Here is a 10,986-nt window from a genome sequence, read left to right on the forward strand (position 1 = left end):
CGCCTCGCTCAGCCAGTGAGCGGGAGCCGGTCTGTATGTGGGATCCGAACCCTCGGACGGGAGCGCCGCCGCGCTTCCCAAGCGGCGCACTATCCAGTGCGCCACCGGGCCGGCCCAACATATTGATACATTTTGATACATTCATAATTACTGATGTATTTTAGTCCAGAAGATCTGGACTCTGCTCCTACCTCTGCCACTAACCAGCTGGTAACCATGGGCCAGTCATGACCTCTCTTTGACTCAGTTTCTTCCTTGGTAAAATGAGAGCACTGGCATGGCTAGGCTTCCCCAAAGGGGTATTGAAAAGCTTCAACAGGAGCATGTGATGATTGTAAGCTGCAGAGTCCTGAACAAATGTAATGAAGATAACAAAGATAGAGGCCAGTGGCTAAAAGCATGCATTCTCAGGTCCCTGACCCCATGGCTCCACTTTCTTGCTGTGGCTACTGGAGGCTGGAGTCAGCCTGTAGCCATGTCCAAAGCCAGGACAAGTTTTGGGGGGACAGAAAAGCCACAGGTAAGCAAACAAACAAACAAAAAAAACAGGTCTGCAGAAAAAGGCAGGAGAGTGGAGCAGACAGAGAAAGAAGCCAAGAGAGAAGGACCACCTGCCCTCAGAAGGAGCCTTCTGGGCCTGGTGAGACTTGTTCCTGTCCTTGGATGTCCATGAGTGACCTTCTATTCAGGAGACCTCATTTGTACCAGCTCATACTTTTCCCAGCTGAGCCAATTCAAATGGACACAGTAGGCCCTGAGAAATAGTAATAAGATAGGATTTTCGGTTCTTTCCCGCCAAGTCTTTTCAGCCCCTCCTGGGCCCTTCCTCCTCATCTGTAAATTGGAGTAACAATACCTTTGCCCCAGAATTGTTATGTGGCTTCAGTGAAGTAGGGATAACACTGGCACAGTGGCTGACACATGGCGGGTGTTCCTTATATCCGCCTTAACGGAGGCTTCCTACCCAGGGCTCATGCAGCTTGCAGGAAGACCAGTCGCCTGCCCTTTCTGAAGGGTCTTTAACTGAGCCATAAAACCTTGTCAGAAACAAAGAGGATGTATGGGTTTAATGTATCCTCAGAAGCCAGTCTCATCCTTTTGGAGGGAAAAAAACAAGGCTCTGTGATAAAAGATTTGTTGCAGTAGAATAAATGCCCCACAGAGGAATCTGTGTCTGTTCTTTCTCTAGAAGCTGTGTGGTATGGATGGGTGAGCCCTGAACAAGGAAATCACTCTACAAATCTGGAGAGTGCTTTACATTTTACAAAATGCATCCACACCTGTTATTTCATCTCATTCTCTTTACTGCATGAGACCTCCTACAGCCTCAGTTTTCTCCTCTGTAAAGCCAGGGTATCAAGTCTACCTCCCGGAGTTGTCATGAGGGTTAAATATAACATATGTGAGGAAGATGAAAAGTTTCAACACGGGTATGGGCATGTGTCTGTGTCTGTGTATACATCTTTCTTTCTCTGAGTGCAAGCTCTTAAATCTAATCAGTATCTTGAGATATAAGCAACTCAGTTTTGCATCTTACTTTCTCTAATTATAAAATCTGGAAAACGTAGAAAATAAAAAGTAGTTAAACTTCTGACCCAGCACTTCCACTCCTAGCTGCACACCCAACGAACACATGTACATCTACCAAAAGATGTATGTAAGAATTGTTCATAGCAACACTATTCATAACAACCCCAAACTGGAAACTACCTGAACAAACAAACAGTAGAATGGATAAATAACTGTGATGTATTCATACAGTAAAACACTATACATCAATGAAAATAAGCCCCAGCCACATACAACCAGATGGATGAATCTCACATACATAATGTTGAGCAGAAGAAGCCAGACACCACATGTGATTCAAATTTCATAAAGTTCAAGAACAGGTAAAACTGACCTGCACTGATGGAAGTCAGGCTCGTGTGTTACTCTTGAGGAAAGGGGGTGCAGAAACCAGAGGGAGCACAGTGGGGGCTTCTGGGTGCATGTCATGTTCTGTTTCCTGAGCTGGGTGTGTTCACTTTGTGAAAATGTATTAGGCTGCACATTTGTGTCTCAGGCACTTTTGCTTTTGTAAAAATTTTACCCCAAAAAACAAAAATGTAGGTGCTGGCCCGTAGCTCACTCGGGAGAGTGTGGTGCTGATAACACCAAGGCCACGGGTTCAGATCCCATATAGGGATGGCTGGTTCGCTCACTTGGGAGAGCGTGGTACTGACAACACCAAGTCAAGAGTTAAGATCCCCTTACCGGTCATCTTTTAAAAAAAAACAAAAAAAACAAAAAACGTAGTAAAGTGCTTAAGAGCCTTAGGCACCAGTTCTGCTGGTCACAGGGAGAATTTGGCCTCATCACTGAACCTCTCTGACCTCAGTTTCTTCATGTGGAAAATGACAGTACCAACCTCATACGGCTATTATGTTTGAATGAGCTGGGTGGAAAGTGCCAGGTATATACTAAATGATTCATAAATTGTAGCAAGTTATAATTAACAGTCCCTCCCTGGCAAACATAATTTAGAAGGGACTTTTAAAATACCTAATCCAATCCAATCAGCTGAAATTGCTGATGCCCAGAGAGGTTGGTTGGTGACTTGCCCGAGATCCCATGGCAAAGTTCGGCATCCCTCCCAGTTGAGCTCAGTGCTTTTACCACCCCATGCTGGCCTCCACCTTCCCCTATCAAAAGGAGGGGTGTAATTGCTTGTCTCTTGATTCTGGGTTCAGTATGGACTAGCTATAGACAACAGAATGAAGTGGAAGTGACAGTGAGCCAGTTCCAAATTTAGTCCCCAAGAGAGTGTGTATGTTTCCACTTGCACTCTGCCATTGCCATGAGAACATGCTAAGGTTAGTCCTCATGTCCCGGAAGGAGGAGACAAAGACACATGGAACAGAGCTGCTTCCAGCCTAGAACACAGCCCCTCAGCTGACAGGATGTATGTGTGAGCACAGTCAAGATCAGCAGAAATGTCCAGCCAAGTTCAGATTAAATCAGCCAACCTTCAAACAACAGAATTAAAAAAAAAAAAAAATCAGCCAACCTCCAAATGCATGAGCTGTAGTAATAAATGTTGTTTTGACCACTGTGTTTGAGGGTCAGTTGTTACACAGCAATAGCTGACTAATACAGTCTCCTCATTCACTGAATTACTAAATTCTGTCCATTCCATTGCCTGAATCTAATTCTGCCTTGGCTCTTTTCTCCCCTTCGACTGCTGCTTCCACTGTCCTGTTTCAGGATAGTGAAACCATCTTCCTTGGCCTAAATGGTCTCCCAGCCTCCATTCCTGCCCCTTCTCCCTTCTCTTACCGCATCACACCCAGCATCTTCTTTTCAACTAAAAGTCTGAGCATGTTACTCCCTTAAAAATCTTTCAGTGGGGCCGAGCCCGTGGCGCACTCGGGAGAGTGCAGCGCTGGGAGCGCAGCAGCGCTCCCGCTGCGGGTTCGGATCCTGTATGGGGATGACCGGTGCGCTCACAGCGCTCACTGGCTGAGCGTGGTGCAGCCGGTCTCAAAAAAAAAAAAAAAAGGACAAAAAAAAAAAATCTTCCAGTGGCTCCCACTGGATCTGAGATTAAGTCCAAGCTCCACAGAGACCCTTCCTGAACTGGTCTTTCCTTCCATTTCCAAAACCATCTCTTGGCATAGCTGCCTGTTACCTTCACATTCAAGCAGCACAGTTCTGCCTGTTTTTCTGCCAGCACTTTCCCACCATACTCAGGCTCCGGTGCTGTCTCCTGCTCTGATTCTTTATCTCTGCTGTGTCCTCTGCCTGGAAAGTGTCCTCTCCTTGGTCCTCTGACTGCCTACTTGTTACCCTTCAGGACTAGACTCTGGCATCTCCCCAGGTAGCCTTCCCTAACCTCCCCCCAGCCCAGCTTGGCTCAGGCACCACTCTCCTGAGTGCCCACCACCATAACTCTTGCCACACTGGACTGTTTCCATCACCAGACCATGACCTCCTTGAGTGCAGAGACCATGTCTTATTCACCTCCATAGCCTTGACACCTGGCCCAGAGCAAGAAATCAATAAATGTTTATAAAAGACTCCATGAACTGGTGAGGAGTGGTTCCTCAGAACAGAGTGCTGGCCTGAGAGGCAGGAGCCCTGGGATTTAGCTTGGCTCTGCCGCTAACTCTCTGTGTCAACTTGGATAAGTCGATTCTTCCTCCAGGCCTTGGTTTTCCAAGCTTGAAAATGAGAAGGTTGGACCAGAGCAGAGATTTTCTTGGTGAGCATCAGAATCACCTGGAGGAGCTTTAAAAAATCCAAATCTGTTAAAAAATGCAGATGATCAGGCCTTACCCCACCCCAGGGGGTAGAGCCCAGACACTGTAATTTTCAAAACCTCCTCAAGTGTTTCTAAGGTACACCCAGGATGGAAAAACTATAGGCCTGGATGATCTCTGGTTATCGTCATCACTGATAATCTGATTATCTTTAAAAAATCAAAGACAGGTGAAACCTGTTTTCAGGCCCTCTGCAACTGTTAGGGAAGTATGAGAATCCAACCCCTCCCTACTTTTGGCTTTCTACTGGGTCATTAGAAGCCTTCAACAGGCAAGGGACCACTATGAACAACTAAACATGTTAAAGGGCAAGAACCGTCATAGTTAACAACTCACTGATTCTCCCACGCTTGTGGGAAAGTGGGCAAAGAAGTTTTAAATTTTCACCACATGCCCCTAATACTACCCTGTGGGGCAAAAATAGCATGCCCATTTTACAGATGAAGAAACTGAGGTCCAGAGAGGTAAGATGACTAGCTCAAGGCCACACAGGTAATATATCACGCAGTTAGGATTGACAGCCAAAGCCGACACACTCTAGAATCACCAATACTGACCACGTAGGCCCATTGAACACTTGAAATATAGCCACTGAGAGGTGATGTAAGTGTGAAATACATACTGGATTTCAAACATTTAGTTCAAAAGAAGAATGTAAAATATCTCAATAATTTTTTGTATCAGTTACATGTTTAAATGATAATATTTTGGATATACTGGGTTAATAAAATACATAATTAAAATTAATTTCACTTTTATTTAACGCTACTTCTAAATTTTCTCAATCTAAAAATCACGTTTGTCGTTTGTATTATACGAGTATTTCTATTGAACAGCACTGCTCTAGAACCAGTGGTTCTCAACAGGGATAATATCACCCTCTAGAGGTCCTGTTGGGACTCTGTCCTCAGGGAACTCAATGCATTTCTGGGGAGGGGAGCAGGGACAGTACAGGAAGCTATGTGGGCATGGGGGTGGGCAGGTGCTGGAATAACAGTAGTAGTAAAGCAATGGCCAACATTTATTGAGTGCTTACTATGTGCCAGACACTGTTCTAAGCTTCTCCTGTATTAACTCACTTAAGTCTGACCACAACCCTCTGAAGTGGTCCTATTATTATTCCCATTTCCCAGGGGAGGAAACAGGCTCAGAGAAATGGCTTGCCTAAGGACCCAGAGCTAGCACTGTGGATCTAGGATTGGAATCTGGGCTTGCCTGACTCCATGCTCTACCACTCATAAAAGGTGCTGGATATAGTCAGTTCTACTCCCTGCTTCTCACAAATATTTATCTCACTCATGCCTGCACACACTCAGGAAGTCTTTACTAGGTAACCTGTTATGCACCTGGCTCTATCACTCTCCCCTGAATGGGCCACTCTGCCAGGCCTGGTGATGGGAGGATGCATCCACATCTGCACCGAGCACTCAGCACCGCCCAAAGGAAAGGACCGAAGTGGTGACTGCAGCCCTCCTCACACTTGGCTGTGCACATGCATTACTTAGGGATCGTCTTAAAAATGTAGATTCTCATTCTGTGGGTCTGGAGCAGGACCTGAGATTCTGCATTTCTGACAAGCTCCCCAGTGATGCTGCTACTACTGCTCCAAGGACCACACTGAGTAGTGCAAGGGGTAATAGTAATGTCAGCATTGGGACTTAGGAAAGATCTCAGAGTATCAGAGTAGGAAGGATGCTTAGAATTCATCCAGTCCAACTCCCTCAGGATGCTGAGAAGGAGATGGGCTCAGAGAGGTTAAGACACTTGCAAAAGCTCACACAGTGAGTTACAGACAGAGACCACGTCTTCAGACTCCCGCCAGTGAGTGATCCTTCCACTGCCTCTGCTTGCAGCAGGAATTCGAGATTAAAGACAGAAGTATCCAGAGGCTCTCATGCCTGTTTCACACCATATGCTTTTGGCATTTTCAAGTCTCCCCACTCCTGTCGGAGTTTCCACACTACGGGAGTAATCCTGGGAGCAGACTGACAGGGCTGACCATACTGCAAGAAGCCTTTAGAGCTCACCCTGGGGCCCAAACTGCCTACTCTTCCCTCCCCCAGATGCCGCACATCTGGGTCCCCGGAGAGCACTGGAGCTGATGGTATGAACCATTTTCAGGACAGAGGAGAGGCTGTCTTCTCCAGACTGGATAAACAAGGTACTAATAATAGGAACTCGTTTCCTAGAAATCAAACACTGAATTTATTAGTGTTCACAGGATCCAAATCCGCTATTCACCACTGCTTTCCCTGATGGGAGGCACAATATGGCCTGATTAAGAGCACAAGCTTTGGAGTTAGGTACAGCTACAGAGTTAGACTGAATTTGCTTCCCAGCTCTGCCATTTACTAGCTCTGTGACCTTGGGCAAGTTACTCAACCTGTCTGAGACTGTTTCCTCATCCATTCAATAACTATTTACTTAAAGCCTACCATGTGTTGGCATGAGCAATGCAGATATGGACTCTGCTCTTAGGAAGACTTATGGTGGCCCTGGGAAAACACTCCTGGAACCTAGGACCACAGACTTGATTAAGACAGTGGACTATGCAAGGAGCCATGGGAAAGCAGGAGGGACTGGTAACCTATTGCAACCCTGAGGTCCCACTGTGAAAGTGGATTTGAAGCTGAGCACTGGAGGACAAACAGAATCAGCAAGTGAAGAGGTGCTGGGGCCAATGACACCTATCCCATGGGTCTGGAGACAGGAGAACCTTCCCTGCAATCCACCCCAAATCCTTTTTCTTCATTTTCTGTTGTTTACCTATCCAGAGATCATACAACCCAGCCCTCTCCCCTTATCCTTCCATTCACGTGGACTCAGCAGAAGACCCCACTTCCACCCCCTCTTGGCTGAGACCTCCACCTGCAAAAGCTTAGTGAGTCTCTCACTTCTCTGAGTCTTTGCACAGGCTCTTCCCTCTACCTGGAATGCCTTCCTGCTCCTCTCCTCCGCCCTCTGTGGAGGTTTCCCTGGCTCCTAGGGATGGAACTGATCACTCCCTCCTCTCTGCCCCACTGGCTTTCTCAAGTCCACATCACAGTGGACTCCCCTGGGACCAGGCTCACTTCCTGACCGCCTGTCTCCCTGCTGGACTTGAGTTTGGAAGGGAGGGGAACACACGTGTCATGAAGTCCAGTGCCCTCTGCGTGAGGTGCCCTCCCCCTCACCCACCAGTCCATTTCAAGCTTCACTCTCAAGACCAAGTTTAACTGTCTCCTCTTTACTGAAGATTGTCCTGCTCTTTCTACCCAAGCGGGGCCAGCCTCTCTCTTCTGTGCTGTTGGCATGTTTATGATTCATACTACACATCTCACATTGCACGCTGCAGTCTAATGCTTGTGGGGCCCCCCCATCCTGCCCCCACACACGTTGGTACATTCCTGGAGAAGGGACCCAGTTTTGCTTATAGCTACATATTTTTGGGCTTAATATTTACAGTTGCTCAATAAAGATTTACTCAATGAAAGAAAAATAATGACAGTTTTACCTTTCTTTAACCCCCATCTCTGTACTTCTGGTCCCAAATGTCCTTTGTTTATTTGTACAGAGGTACAGGGGCCCCAAACTTAATGGAGCCCCCACCTTCCTCACCCACACCAGCCTGTCTCTTCCTTGGCAGGCATTATCCTGTTATTCCTCACCCAGTCCCAACACTCGGAATTCTTCCGCCTCTCTTCCTCAGCACTAATCAGTTACTTCATACAAAGGATGAGGAAGTCGAGGCTCACAAGTAAATGGCCTAGTCTAGGGCCCTGCCCTTAACAGCCCAGACCTCCCACTCCCCTATAAGTTCTGTCTCCTCTCCCCCCACTCATATTTGGGGAATTTGTGTCTAAGTTCAGGCTGTCCCCTCTGTCTGGAAGAACAATCTTTCCCATTTCCCTTCATAATATCTATTGTAATCCTCTCTCTGCTTACAGAGGGCCTTTTCAAAAGGTGCTTCCTCCAGGAAGCCCTCCCTGGTCAACTGGATGCAAAATCTCTCTCTTTTATTTTTTATTTATTTATTTTTTTAAAAGATGACCAGTAAGGGGATCTTAACCCTTAACTTGGTGTTGTCAGCACCACGCTCACCCAGTGAGCGAACCGGCCATCCCTATATGGGATCCGAACCCATGGCCTTGGTGTTATCAGCACCGCACTCTACCGAGTGAGCCACGGGCCGGCCCCTCTTTTAAATCCATGCCTGATTCCACATTTGTTTGTGCCTCTTAGTGCCCTTGGTTAGAAGCTCCTTGATTTACCTATTCCCTCCCCAACTCCCGTGCCTGGAGCACAGTAGGCTCACAGCAATATAATCTTCCTGTAAGGCTCAAAATGGGCCCTGGAGAAATAACAGCATGCCCTTCCCCCACTATTTAAAACCCTCCAATGGCTCCCACCTCACTCAGAATAAAATCCCAAACCCCTACCATGGCCTACAAGGCCCTACGTGGTCTGCCCCAACCCCTGCCACCTCTCTGACCTCATCTCCTACCAGATGTCTCCCTTAAATATCACCTCTTTGGCAAAGCCTCGACCAGCCAACATAAAGTAGCTTTCATCCTCTACCACATCACCCTCGTTTATACTCATGTTAGCACTTAACCTTATCTGATATTTTCTGTTTGTTTATTGCTTGTCTCTCCACATCACCCACCAGGCTCCGATAACACACACTTTCTGTCCAGCTCATCGCTATATACCCAGGGCCTAGAACAGTGCCTGACTGGCAATAAACAGATGAATCGACAGCCCAAGGAGAGATCTGGGCTAGAGACAAATTTATGAGTCATGTGCATAGAGGGGTAAGGAAAGCTGAAGGGGTAGATGAGATCACCCCGGGAAGTGTCTACTATGAGAAGAGAGGAGGGTCTGGGAGAGCAGAGCATCTAATGGCTGTAGAAGGGAGGACGAACCTGCAAAAGCAGCAGAGAAGAGGAAGAAAAATATAAAAATATAATAGTGTTAAGTCACAGGATCCAGGAGAAGAGTGTTTCCCGCAGGAAGGAGGGGCCAACAGCGTCACTACTGCTGAGTGAGAAAGTCAAAGACTGAACGGTGACTGCTGAATTCAGCTGCCTGGAAGACACACTGCTGACCTTGGACCCATGCCCCTCTGAGGGCCATCTGTGCAATGGCCTCTCAGGTCTAGGAACTCCAAGCTCTGAGAATCTACATTTCTGCTCATATTGTATCACTCTCGCCAAACAGAACAGTCATCCACCAGTGGCCTAGGAGAGAAGGGATGACCCAGTAGACCCAGCCTCATTATTTATCCATCGGGTAACTGACAAACTCTGTATCTCTGGCCCTAAAATAGGTGCTGTGGGGGAGGAGAGGAGGCACTGGGCCCTACCAGTCATGTCCAGCTAGCCTGGCCCCCTCCCTCCTATACCACCCTCTAAGTCCTGGCTTCCTGGTTGCTTCCCTGACAAAGCCCACCCATTTCTCCCCACCAGCTGGGCAGGATCAAAGGCTGACAAAGAAGGCCCAGATGTCCAAATGGTTTTACTTGCTGTTGTCAATAAAGGGTCTGTCAAGGTCCTTACGAGGAGGGCTGAGACCCTGGCCAGTAGCTGTGTGGTCCAAAGGAGAGCACGGGCCCTCAAGTGTGTTCGATCAGAAAACACTGGATGCCAATTCCAAAGAAGAGATTGAGGTTGCTCCTACTAATCAGAGCAGTGATGGTCACTAATGACTGAACTCTTGTTTGGGGCCAGGTGCTGTGCTGAGCAATGACCCCATTTGATTTGTACAGCAAGCCTGTGGGGTGGGCATTGTTATCCCCATTTCATATGGGAGGAAACCAAGGCTCAGAGAAGCTAAGGACTTTCCCGAGGTCACACAGCTAGTGAGGGGCCATGGCCAGTTGGCTAACGGAGCCAGCCTGGCTGAGAGCCCCTGATCTTTTTTTTTTTTTTTCCTTTTTGTCTTTTTTCGTGTCCAGCAACGGATCGCAACCCTCGGTGCTGCGCCCACACCTCGCTCAGCCAGTGAGCGGCCGGTCTGTATGTGGGATCCGAACCCTAGGTGGGAGCGCCGCCGCGCTCCTAAGCGGCGCACTGTAGCAGTGCGCCACCGGGCCGGCCCGAGAGCCCCTGATCTTAATCCTTGAACTTCCCCAGACCTAGTGAGGCAGGGGACTTCAATCTTATATTCTCTTACGAGTAGTGTGACCTTGGGCAAGACTTATCCCCCACTCTCCTCACCTGCAATAAAGCAGATTTCTTAGTGCCCTTCCAGTTCTGACATTACGTGATTAGCTAGGATTTGCACGTAACTTTACAGTTTTTATTATAAACAGGCATGGTTCCGGCATCTCATTTATTCCCACGGATCCCGCAGGGCGGGAGAAGTATCCCCTCCATTTGATAGATGTGCAGACTGAGGCTCGGAGAGACGCAATGACCTGCCCAAGGTCACTAAGCAAAGTCAGGGCCGGCCCGAAGCCAGGCTCTACACTGGTCGCTCCTTCAACTCCCTCCCAGAAAGGAAAGGTCCCGCCGCGGCGCGGCGCCCGGACCTGGCCGACAGGGGACAGCGCCCGGCTTTCCTCGGCAGCCCGGGGCCAAGCGCGGGCGCCACAGCCTCCGGCCCGGGGGACGCGCCTCCCACCCCGCCAGAGCTCGCCAGGGCGCGGGGCAGCCCGTACGTGCGCCCGGGATCCCGCGGCCGCCTCCGGGCGCCGCCTCGGCCC

The sequence above is a fragment of the Galeopterus variegatus genome, unplaced genomic scaffold, assembly GCF_000696425.1.
Source record: "Galeopterus variegatus unplaced genomic scaffold, G_variegatus-3.0.2 Scaffold50, whole genome shotgun sequence".
In the NCBI taxonomy this organism is placed as follows: domain Eukaryota; kingdom Metazoa; phylum Chordata; class Mammalia; order Dermoptera; family Cynocephalidae; genus Galeopterus; species Galeopterus variegatus.